Genomic DNA, 13,020 nt, shown 5'->3' on the forward strand with positions numbered 1-13,020 from the left:
TACACACGTTCGTCCTCCTATCCCTGTCTTTCCCACAGAAAGTGCTATCTAAATACCTAACCTGAGAGTCACCCACCACACACACCTGAGGTGTGCTAGGCACAACCATCCTCCTCTCTCCTCTACCCCTTCTTTCTCCTTTCACTCACCACAACCACTTCATTCACTCCACTCTCACTCTCCCCTCCCCTCCAACAAACCGAACCTATTTTCACACTCAACAGGTTTAGTCCTATCCTCCCTAACTGCCTCCGCTTTCCTTCCCTCGCAACCTGCCATCTCTGCCTATCCTGACTACTATCTTTCCCAGTCTGGCTCGCCTGCTCCCTCTTCTCCACTCTGCTCTTCCCGACAGAGGGCCAAGCCACCCTGTCGCCCTCAGAAGGTCCAACCTTCGGCCTAACACTGATCTCCTGCCTAATTTTTTCCACTGCCTCCCCAAGCCTCTTAACCTCCTCCTTCAATTCAAAGATGAGAACTTCGTTCGCATTTTCCCCTCACTTAGCTTTCTGATTTCCTCTCACAATTCTCGGTGCTCAAGAGAAAGAACTAAATTCTCGCTCTTGAGCCTACACACCATACACTCAGAAAAGTCAACGACCTTCCTGTCATGCCCACACATCTCACACACAACAAACTCTCCCAATCCCACCTCAACACTCTCTTTCACGCACTCAATCACACTCTGATATACCTCAGTAGCTACCGGCATACTAATTTAAAATCTGTTAACTCACAAACAAATAAAAATACTTGGTGACGGCGGGGTGGGGGAACCGCGGTGGTGGGGGGGCCTAAGTGAGGTCAACTAATCCTCTTTCAAGGTCAATTTGACGGTTACAAGCCTAGTCTCCTCGCTCTACCAAAATACTTTTAACTCACAAACACTGATTCTAACCACTATTTCACTCTAATCTAACACTTGCAGTACACACTTTCACTTCACTAACACTCAAAAGTACCACACACAGACACCAAGCACAAACACCACTCGCTAACTATAAAAACCACAGCCAAAAACGGAGCGCACACACAACACGTCCACTCGCCACCGCAGCTACGCGGTCATGTTCAGGAGGAGAGGCCTCCTGAATCCAGTCCCCACAGAATAAGGCCTTGGAAAGGACTACGTTGGCCTCTCTACTCCGCCCCTGTACGCCTGGACTGATGGGAAGTGGGTGGCGCAAAACCAACTGGGAGGTCAGGTCCTGCCGGACCGGTAGAGACGTCAAGGTCTCGCACTAAGTGGAAAGTTATAGAGTGTGAAATGTTGAAACGGAGGGCAGTAATACCACAGATACCTTGTACACTGTATATAGCTCTAAATGGTTATGTGTGCTCACGGTGGTGTATCGCGATTACGTGGATTGTTATGTGTGTGTTACTTTTTGTTGTAAAAGAAGACGAGGATTTGTTTTCCCTGAGGAAAAAGCCATTTACCGAGTAGCAGTACTGGATTGGTATTATTACCCAATATTAGGGTATTTATTTAGTCCAAATCCTCATCTCTTCATATATGTAGCTAGGAATTCTTATATAGGGAGTCCCTGTAGGGGGAGAAGGGAGATGACGTGTGGCTGCGTATGCAGTCATCATGGCTGCTGCCTTATAAGGTGAGGAGCGTGGTGGCGTCGCCCTCAGAACATCACTAGCTCTCGTCTCGAGCACCGCCCCTGTGGAACCCTCTGCCACTTCCACCACAGCAGGCCCAACGGCAGAGAGACAGAGAGAGAGAGAGAAGCAGGGCGCCGCGAGGGACGGGCCGCCATTTTTTGCCTCTCGGGACACCACCACACGCACCCTCACGCCCTCTCATCTACAGCTGAGTTACCCACGGTTTCCATAGGTCTCCCATCATATAGGTAGGAAGTTACATGACTGTGATGGGTTGTTGTTGAATTAAAGGGTCTATTTTGTTAAGCTTTGTGTGTTCATCCCTCCCCCTTGGATTCGTTACATCTTTCTTTCCTTTCCTTACTAGGCCTAAGCCTCACTTAGGCCCAGTACAAGAGACTGAGCCTCACGAAGGTTCAGTATACTAGTACTAGATCCTGGAATAAGAGGTGGAACAATATTGAAATGGCGTCGACAGTAATAAGTTCTGAAAAAATAACAAGAAAGAGTTCAAAACCTTTTAAAATGAGACACGTGGAGATAAAAGTGTGATGTGCAAACCACAATACTCACATCATGGTTACTCAACACTTTATTCTGGGCTTGCTTCACTGTAGTCATACAACTGTGGGACGAATATAATGCCGTCCTGTTCAATGGTGCATGCAGCCACTCGCTCCTGTCCTCAGTGCCTGTTGTCTTGTGGTACACTGGCTGGTGACTGACGACTGACGGTGAAACCTTTCACCAAGCAACCCCGACAATGTAGCAACTGCTGGAAGTTTGGCCACCCCAAGAAATATTGTAGATCTACGCCCGCCTGCCCTGAATGTGCCTCACCGGAACACACATAGGACACCTGCACCGGCACCACTTTTACCTGTCCGAACTACCATGAACCACATCCAGCCTTCAGCAAACAGTGCCGGTTCTACGCCTACCACTACAAAGTCATGCAACTTCAAACCGAAGAAGGTTACACATTACGCGAGGCCCGTCAACAAGCCCGCCGTCTAGGCTTCAACACCACCGTAACCTACGCTCAGCAGCTGCGCAGTACACATACGCCCAGCTCATCATTGTGCCCCCCACGCCCCTCCTCCATTTGCTGCTCGTCTTCCAGGCTCTGACTCCTCTACTATTTCCCTCGTACCAGTATCAAACCCTTTCGCCATTCCCGGCTCCACTCCCTCCCTCTCATCTGCCCCCTCCCTCTCATCTGTCCCTCCTTTCATCTACCCAGCACGCCTTGGCTCCACGATCACCGAAACCTAAGCGTAGACGTCATTCTAAACAAGATGATAGTGACCACGATCCCACTGACTCACTCAGCACAAGACTCGGCCTACCTCAAGAAACTCCTTCTCACTCTGCTTCGGAACCTCCACGAAGCCCCGCCCGGCGCCGCCCCTCAAGAGACGCAACTCAAGTCGCCACCTCACTGAACCCAGCGTTGCACACCACATAACCTCCAAACCAGCCCTTATGCAGATCTCTCAAGATGACTGTTCCGGAATTTCATAAGTAGAGATGCTCGCAAACTACCCACCTCCTTCAACAGATCACTCAGCCGCTGCCTCAGACGCTCCTCACGTGACTTCCCGAAACACTCGCCAGTCTGACTGCCATTCTGCCCCTACTATAGTCGTCCGTTCATCCAAAGGATCCAGGCCGAAACTGCTAGTTCGGTTGGCAGCCATGCCCACCCCCGCCACCACTAAACCTTCCCGACACTTATTTATTATTAAATTTTCTTAAAGTACATTTATTTTTCTTCACTTAACTCAATAGATATACAAGTTTGTCATTTTTTTTTAGGATCTCCGGTTATACGAACTATCGATTTTTTGGGTATTTTTACATTTTTCCAATGTATTTTTTCCGTAGAATCCGAAAATGACATTGTTATTTTGGAGAAACCTATAGGTAAAAGTTATTCAACTTTAAAGTTATTTATTCCTATGTAATACTGAAGAAATGCTAACTTTCATTTTCCTCTCTTTCAGGGCAAAAATCACGTTATTTAGGTTAATATGAATACTAAATACAATCTAAAGTGGCTATTTGAGAATATTAAAAACCTAACGTAACCTAACCTAACCTAACCTAACCTAACCTAACGTAACCTAACCTAACCTAACCTAACCTAACCTAACCTAACCTAACCTAACCTAACGTAACCTAACTTAACTTAACTTAACTTAACCTAACCTAACCTAACCTAACCAATAGGTAAAAAGTTATTCAACTTTAAAGTTATTTATTCCCTATGTGAAATGAATAACTTTAAAGTTGAATAACTTTTTATCTATCCATTTCTCCAACAAACCAATGTTATTTTCGGATTCTACGTAAAGAAATACATTGGAAAAATGCAAAAAAAAAATAAATAAATAAAAAGTAGATAGTTCGTATAACCGGAAAGATCCTTTTTTTTTATATCCACGGATAAAACAGCCTTTCTTGTGCTACATCGTTGTTTTAAATCATGCCAATGTAGAGAAACAAAGTATTTATGACATGAATAGTATGACGATACGTGTTTTAATGTGCATGCAACACTTTATATTTAATCTTTATGTGCAGTTATTATGAGGTTATCTTTAAAAATTAACACGTCTCCTACGACATAAAATATGGAGGAAGGTGACTGCTTTCACATTTTTAATATAATGTAACATGAACGAGAAAATTAAGATTTTATAATGGCTATATGACGGGTGATGAGGCGACGCGCTTTGTTCAGTCGGTCTACCAGATGCGCGAGGAGCAGATGCAGATGCCATCCTTCCCACAGTGTGTGACGGATGAGTCTGACACTTGACATCACGACACACAGTGACACACACAGGTGCCCGGGAAAAGCATGCAAAAAACGCGGGATCAAAGGCATCAAAATAGTTACTTATAAATATTTCAATATCCGACAAGTGTCACGCTACCGAAAACAAATATTAGGATTGCCTTAATTAAACAGTGATAAGGCTGATGAATTTGAGGTGTGGGAAACTGTATTCTCATAAAGATGCCCCAAAAATGTCAATGTACGGTGAAATTTGGCAGGTAACTTTTGGTGGGATGGGAGGGAGGGAGGAGAGTACACAGCCACACACTCGCCACAACAAAGCGCGTCACCTCATCACCCGTCATATAGCCATATAAAATCTTAATTTTCTCGTTCATGTTACATTATATTAAAAATGTGGAAGCAGAGTCACCTTCCTAGATATTTTATGTCGTAGGAGGCGAGTTAATTTTTAAAGATAACCTCATAATAACTGTACATAAAGATTAAATATATAGTGTTGCATACACATTAAAACACGTATCGTCATATTATTCATGTCATAAATACTTTGTTTCTCTACATTGGCATGATTTAAAACAACGATATAGCACAAGAAAGGCTGCTTTATCCGTGGATGTAAAAAATAATTGACAAACTTGTATATCTATTGAGTTAAGTGAAGAAAAATAAATGTACTTGAAGAAAATTTAAGTGTCAGGAAGGTTTAGTGGCGGTGGGGGTGGGCATGGCTGCCAACCGAACTAGCAGTTTCGGCCTGGATTCTTTGGATGAAAGAACTATAGTGATCAGGCTGCCTATACACCGAGAGACTCCCCGATTGACTTCCCTGCCCACACACAAAATATGGCTCGCCGTCCCCTCTCCCTTCCCTCCCCCGACGCCTCTCTTTTCGACTCTCCAATTCCTTCTATGCAGCCATCTCTTCCCTCTTCACAACTCTAATTCAGTGGAATATACGCGGCCTACAAACTCAACGACAAGCACTTAGCTACCTTATTTCCTTCCATAACCCTCTAGTCATTGCTCTCCAGGAAACATTCCTACGCTGTCCCTTCTATCCCATTCCTGGTTTTACCTGTATTGGCTCACCCCCCCTTTTTTTTTTTTGCCATCATCGTCTTGGGTATTAGGCCATTTATTTATTTTTTACTTTTATAACTTTTATATATCTTTTATAATAAAGCCTTTTATGTTATTTTAACATATATACAGTTTTTAATTGGTTTTATTTATTTATTTTTATTTATATAATTTTTTATTTTTAATTTTTTAAATATGTTAACATCAAGTATCTTCACACATTCTCATGCACGTTTCATTCACACAGGATCCTATACCTATCTCAAAACTATTGTCCTTTGTCAGGGCATGGGGAAGGAAGGGATAAATCACAATCACACAGGGTGGCTACGTAGTATCACTACGTATTGCATATATACATGAAGGAAAACATTCACATTAGATCACGCAAAATTGTAAACATATACACTTTCATACTTTTATTTACATATGTATTTTACAAATATTTACAAAGTGGAAAATAGATAGCATAATATATACACATAAATCACGACTCTCTGATTAAATTGGCCTCAGTCAGGTAAATCATCAGTCTATCGACCACATTCGGGTGTTCATCACCCAGGAGGGTGGTTTGCGTTAGCGGGAGGCCGCGACCCCGGCAATACGCCGCCAAGGGCCGCCTCTCCTCACGATAACGCACACAGTGAAGCAGGATGTGCTCGACAGAGAGAGAGTGACATTACAGCTGGAACACTGTGCTGGGAAGGCGTTGGCTATGTAGGGGAGCATGTGGGTGGGGAGGGCGCAGCCCATCCTGAGGCGTGCGAGGACCACTTCCTCCCGCCTTGTGGGGCGATTGGAGGAGGCCCACTCGCCCAGGGTGGGTGGTGGTGTGGAGATGGAGGTTGGGACGTCCCAGTGACTCTGCCAGGAGTTTTGCTGATGATTTAACAACTAAGAGACACGACTGCAGATCCCGACGGAGGTTCCACGCTCCCTCGAGCTCTGCAGCAGACCGAGCTAGCATATCAGCCTGTTCATTCCCGCGTATACTGGAATGTCCAGGCACCCAAACCAGTGAGAAGGATTTATGACATGAATTCAGCTTATTAATGATGTTGCCCTGGATTTCATTTGTATCCGTGCGGCCGGACTCTATTGCCTGAAGGGCTGACATAGAGTCCGAAAAATGACAATTGAATTATGAATTGAATTTAAAGCATAATCTATGGCTTTGTCAATAGCAAAAATTTCAGCAGAAAACACCGATGTATGGGTAGGCAGCCGGAACCTGAGGGCACATTCACACGACCACACACTTGCACCCACACATTCACCTGTCTTGGAGCCGTCTGTGTGGAGATGTAGGGATGGAGGAGGCCAGCGACGAGGGCTCGGAAGTGGTGTTGGAGCTCCACCTCGGTAACCACAGCCTTCTTCCCTGAAGCCAGTTGATGTTGAAGGTGGTGGGGGGAAGTTTCCATGGGGAAGGGTGGGCAGCACGAGCTGGTCCGCATCGTCCAGTCTCACGCCCGTTTGCTGGCAGAGCGTGTGTAGTCTGACTGAGACTGGACGGCGGACCGCATTGTGGAGGTGGTGGTGCTGCCATATAATCTTGTTTGCTGTGTTACCGAGGGGAGCTTTCCGAGCCGCTTTTATCCCATGGGATAAAAGGAGGGCGTCGCGACGTAGCTGTAGCGGTGGTGTATTGGCCTCAACCTCCATCCGCGCCACACGAGTGCAGCGCAGGGCTCCAAGACACATTCGCACACATTCATTCTGCAGTACATCCAATCTCCTCAGTGTTGGTTCCGACGCAGACCCATACACCAGTGAGCCATAGTCTAAATGAGAACGAATTAAGGACTTGTACACCATTAATAAAGATTTTCTGTCTGCTCCCCATGAAGTACCAGAAAGGTATTTGAGGACATTGATCTTTTACGACAACGAATGAGCAATTCATTAACATGAATCTTCCAATTGAGTCTGCTATCAAAATGCAGACCCAAGAACTTGACTGAATTTTGAAACGGTATCGGTTGGCCTTGAAGAGTTATTTGCAAATCAGGTACGTTACGTCTAGTGAAAACAACACCGATACACTTAGCAACGGAAAACTTAAATCCCCACAGTGAGGCCCAATGCTGGACGGAATCAAGAGCATCCTGAATCCACCCCGCCGAGAATTGTGCGTTAGGCGAGGAGTGCCATAACGCACAATCGTCAGCGTACAATGAGTATTTAAGATTCCTGGGGACGGGAGTTGTTGACAGAATATCATTAATCATTATACAAGATAAAATGGGACTAAGAACACTACCCTGCGGCACCCCGTTCTCCTGGACAAAAACGTCCGAGATTACGTTACCAGGAAGCTTGACAGAGAATGTTCTGTCCTGAAGAAAATTATAAACAAAATGGGCAAGTTACCTCTGAAGCCATGAGCGTAGAGTTTCATGAGGATGCCGTGTCGCCATGTCATGTCGAAGGCTTTGTGGATGTCTAAAACACCCTATCATGAATTCTTTTTGGCAAAAGCCTCTGAAATGCAATGCTCCAGGTGTGTTAGGTGATCCATCGTGCTTCGGTACTTTTGAAAGCCCGACTGCTGATCACCTAACAGACCCTTCGCTTCTAAAACAAAAAGTAGCCTTCGCTTTACCATACGTTCCATGACCTTACATAGACAGCTCGTGAGCGCAATAGGACGAAACGCACTGGGGTCCGTAAGGCGTCCAGTCTTTTGGGGATTGGGATGGTGTAAGAGAAGTGCCAAGACTGAGGGAAAGTGTAGGTGGTCCATATTCTATTGTAGAGCGTTAATAATTTTGAAAGGGAATGGTGGCCGAGATTTTGTAACATGATATATGAAATATTGTCTGGACCAGGACTGGAGCCTTTACAGGATTTCAGGGCAAAGAGGAGTTCATCCAACGTAAACTCTGTGTTGTAGTCTGAGTTTACGCCTCCTGTGGCAAAGTTTGGGACAGTGAGTTCTGCAGCCTCCTTCCTTGGAAGGAAGGTAGGGTCATATGAGTTGTGCTGCTGGCCTGATGGAATTGGTGGGCTATTGTATTGGCAATTTCATCTTTGTTGTCAATTATTGATTGTTTATTTTAAGGGTAGTGATAGGAATATATGGTTTTCTGTTATTCAAAATGTTTATTGTTTTCCATACTTTGGAGAGAGGAGTGGTGCGGTTAACAGATGATATGAATTGTCTGAATGAGTCTTTCTTTGCATTACGGATGACTTTCCTTGCCTGAGCCCTTGCCTTTTATAGGCTATGAAATTTGCTTGACTGGGCTGCTGGCTGAAGTACCTGTATCGTCTATTGCGCTCACGAAGTGCTTGTCGGCAATCCGTTGTCCACCATGAGACTCCATGCTTAGTGTAAACTGCAGAAGTCTTCGGAATACAAGCCTCAGCGGCGTGTAATATGGATTGTGTTGCGTTGCTGACCATCGTGTCAATGTCCTCGCCAGATATATCCACGTCGGCAACCCCACGGAAGGTTGCCCAGTCTGCTCTCTTGAAGTTAAACTTGGGAGGGGGGGTGGGCGGGATGTCGCGTGCATAAGAGATGCAGATGGGCAGATGGTCACTTCCGTGGAGTCGTCGATGACTTCCCAGGAGAAGTCAGGAGTATATTTGGCGAGAGCAACGACAGATCAATGGCAGACGCGTTACCAGTCCGATCATCTACACGAGTCGCACTTCCATCGTTCAGAAGACAGAGGTTTGTCTGTAATAAAATGTTTACTATCTGCTCCCACGTACACTTGACCTCTCACTTCCCCATTGTTGATGATGGGCGTTAAAGTCGCCAACAACTAGCCTGTTGCCCGGAAGCTGGCTAATAAGAGATGTAATGTCATCATCAACAATGGAGGTATTGGGAGGCAAGTAGAGGAACAGATAGCCAGATACGTGTCGTTGAATCTCACCCTGCACGCGACCGCTTCCAGAGGTGTATTCAACGTCACTTCTGTTTGTGTCAGTGTTTTGTGTATGTATATGGCAACGCCGTGTCCCTCATATCTTCTATACGGATGGTAGTGTTTTAGCACTGCAGGATCAGGCTGATCCTGCAGTCTCGTCTCTGTAGACAAATAACGGACGGCCTGTGTATGTTCACTAAAAGTGACAAATATGGATCTTTATTCCGAATACTTCTGCAATTCCACTGTAACACCTTGAACATTATGGCTTAAGAGTTGTGGTGGCGGCCGTTTTCTTAGTCCTTTTGCGCTCAGAGGCGCTGCCGGGGACCTCTCCCGGCCCTTACTAATGGTGACATCCATCGATTCATCAATTGTTAACTCCCGGAGCTCGTCGAGAGGGAGCGAGCGTGTGAACTCCTCCTCGACGGCGCGGGAGCGGCGACGACATGAGAAGGGCGTTGACGTTCAAGCTTTGTTAAATTTAATTTATTAGACTTGTCTGTCTTCTCACCCTTACTGGGAGTACGAGAAATAGCAGACAGGTATGGAGCAGAGGAAGTTATAGGAGTAGAGGTTTTAGTAGTAGTAGTAGTAGTTTTAGCAGATGATGAGGCAGTGGTTGAAGTGGAATCTGTGGTGGCAGATGGAGCAGGCAGCAGGTCGCTGAGGTCAACCTGTACTAGCAACAGTACACATCTTAGGTGGAGCCCTTACTGTTGAAGCGTAGAAGACGTTTGAAGCAGGCGCGGCCTGCGTCTGCTTCACTCGCATCCTTGCTTCATAGTAAGAGATCCCTTCAGTAGCCTTAACCTTATTTCCTTCCATAACCCTCTAGTCATTGCTCTCCAGGAAACATTCCTACGCTCCCCCTCCTATCCGATTCCTGGTTTTACCTGTATTGGCTCAGCCCCCCTCTCCTATACTGCTCTTTTTATGCACAACTCCGTCCCCTTTCTCTCCCTTCCCCTCTCCCCCACCTTTCTGCTAAAATCTTCTTACATCGTTGGTTCACTGTCTGCTCACTTTACCTCTCTCCTTCCATACCCCTCGATATCGAAGCTTTGTCTTCCCTTATCCGAGATCTACTCCCACCTATCCTCCTCCTCGGTCGACACCCCTCTGGGGCGACGCCGTCCTCTCCACGAGGGGGCGACTCTTTGAGACGTTTTTAGACACCTCGGACCTCTTCCTGCTCAACTCCGGAACTCCTACACACTTTGACCCACGAAACCGGTCCCTCTCCTGCCTTGACTTGTCCTTATGCTCCCCTACTCTGTCTTTGGATTTTCACTGGACCGTCCTGGAAGACTCTCTTTTTAAGTGACCACTTCCCGATCAAACTTACCCTTACCTCTATTTGTACCATCCCCTGACCCCCTAAATGGAACTTTCGTGCAGCAGATTGGCAGCTTTTTGCCACCCTTACTTCTGCCACTCTGTCACCATCTTCCTTCCTTCCCCACAAGCTCTCCTCACGTACTTCTCAACACTTGTGCTCAACGCAGCCCTCGTCGCCGTCCCCCGGTCATCCCGCCCTCCCTCTAAATCAGTACTCTGGTAGACGCCTGAATGCAAGCGTGCCCTTCGCCTTAAACGGGCAGCCTGGAAGCGCTTCCGCCGCCGCCAATCCACGCCAGATGCAACCCGCTGCCTCATAGAGTTCCGTCGTTCATCCGCCATCTTCCGTCGCACCACACGCCAAGCCCGTTCACAAAGTTGGAAATCCTACGTCTCGCACATCACGTCAGACACCCCAATTGTAGCAGTCTGATCTCGCATCAGACGCATCTCTGGCAAGCACGTGCCACCGCCAGCCCCAGTTCTTATCATGAACGGACGTTCAGTAGCCGAGCCCACCCAAGTAGCCATTGCATTAGGCCAGCATTTTTAGTCATGTCAGCACCGGCTCCCATCTCTCTCTCCTATCTTCCATCGCCTAAAGTCTACCTTAGAATTAATTCCCATCACCTTCACTTTGCACACTACCGGTGCCATTAACGCCGACTTCTCCCTCCATGAGTTGTCCTCCGCCCTGCAGTCGTGTGGCAACACCAGTGAGGGCCTCGACGGCATTCACTACAGCATACTAAAGCACCTGCCCCCATGTGCCCTCTCCTCTCTCCTGGCCCTATACAATCGGATCTGGACCACCGGCTTCTTCCCACCCGAGCGGCGTAAAGCCATCGTTCTTCCCTTCCTAAAACCAGGCAAAACCGGAAGCCAACCACAGGATTACCGTCCCATAGCCCTAACTGGTTATGCAAAGTTATGGAGAAAATTATCAATCGACGTCTTATGTGGCACTTTGAGTCACACAACATTCTATCTCCTCTACAGTTCGGGTACCGCAAGAACCGTAGCACCCTGGATCCACTCCTCCGCCTAGAACACTTCATTCGCACCGCCTTCCCTCGTCGCCAGTCCGTCATCGCTGTATTTTCTGACCTGGAAAGTACCACATTCTTCAAGTACTACAGTCCCTCCACTTAGATGGCAATATTGGCGTATTTCTCCAAAACTTCCTCTCTCACCGTTCTTTTCAAGTCCGCCTCAACTCACACTTCTCCCATGCCTTCTCTCAGCATGAAGGTGTCCCTCAAGGCAGCATCCTCAGCACCACTTTCTTCCTACTAGCCATTAATGACATCATCTCCTGCCTTCCACGTCTAGTTTCTGCATCCCTATATGTTGACGACTTCGCAATCTACGCAGCAGACTCAAACATCCCACTCTTCCAAACCCGCATCCAGTCTGCTATCAACGCCGCCTCCAAGTGGACCACCGATAACGGTTTTCGCTTCTCTCCAAACAAATCCTGTGCTATGTGCTTCACTCGATCTCGCACCATCCCACACCCTCCACTCTCCCTGTACGACGCTCCCCTCATCTACCACCACTTAACCACTTTTCTCGGTCTTGTTTTCGACAGCCGCCTTAACTGGAATGCACACATCACACTTTTCAAGACCTCCATCCTTCCCCACCTCCGGCTATTGCAGACAGTATCACACCTCTCCTGAGGTGCAGACCGAGCTACCCTCCTCCGCCTTCACTCTGCACTCATCCTCTCAAAACTAGACAACGGTTGCCAGGTATACTCCTCCGCCCCGGCCAGAACCCTCGCAAAACTCGACCCTCTCCACAATTCCGGCCTACGCCTAGCCTTGGATGCGTTTTGCTCCACCCTTGTTGTCAGCCTATGCGTGGAGGCCAGTGTGCCCCCACTCACCCACCACCGCTCCTTACTTGCTGTCAAATCCTACGCGCGACTACTTCAGTTTCCCTCGCATCCTCTCCTCCATCCTCCTGATCACCTTCGCCGCTCTCTTCAGTCTCGACCCAGTCTCCTCCTTCCCTTCTCTCTCCGTGTCCCTGACCTCCTTCAATCTATTCGTTTCCTCCTCTCTCTTTTCCCCCTTGGCTCTGTCCCGCTCCAGACGTTTGCCCCACTCTCCTCCCTTGTTCCCGTTTGTCTCTGCCTGCAGCTCTCCTCCGCTCCCTTCACCTTGACCATAAATCCCAACACGCCACCGCTGTCCACATCTACACAGATGGATCGAAGATGCCCACTGGTGTTGGCTTTGCTGTCGTATCTGTCTTTTCCTCTCTCCAAGGCACCTTACCCTC

This window comes from Portunus trituberculatus, unplaced genomic scaffold (genome assembly GCF_017591435.1).
Source record: "Portunus trituberculatus isolate SZX2019 unplaced genomic scaffold, ASM1759143v1 PGA_scaffold_522__18_contigs__length_968829, whole genome shotgun sequence".
Lineage (NCBI taxonomy): Eukaryota > Metazoa > Arthropoda > Malacostraca > Decapoda > Portunidae > Portunus > Portunus trituberculatus.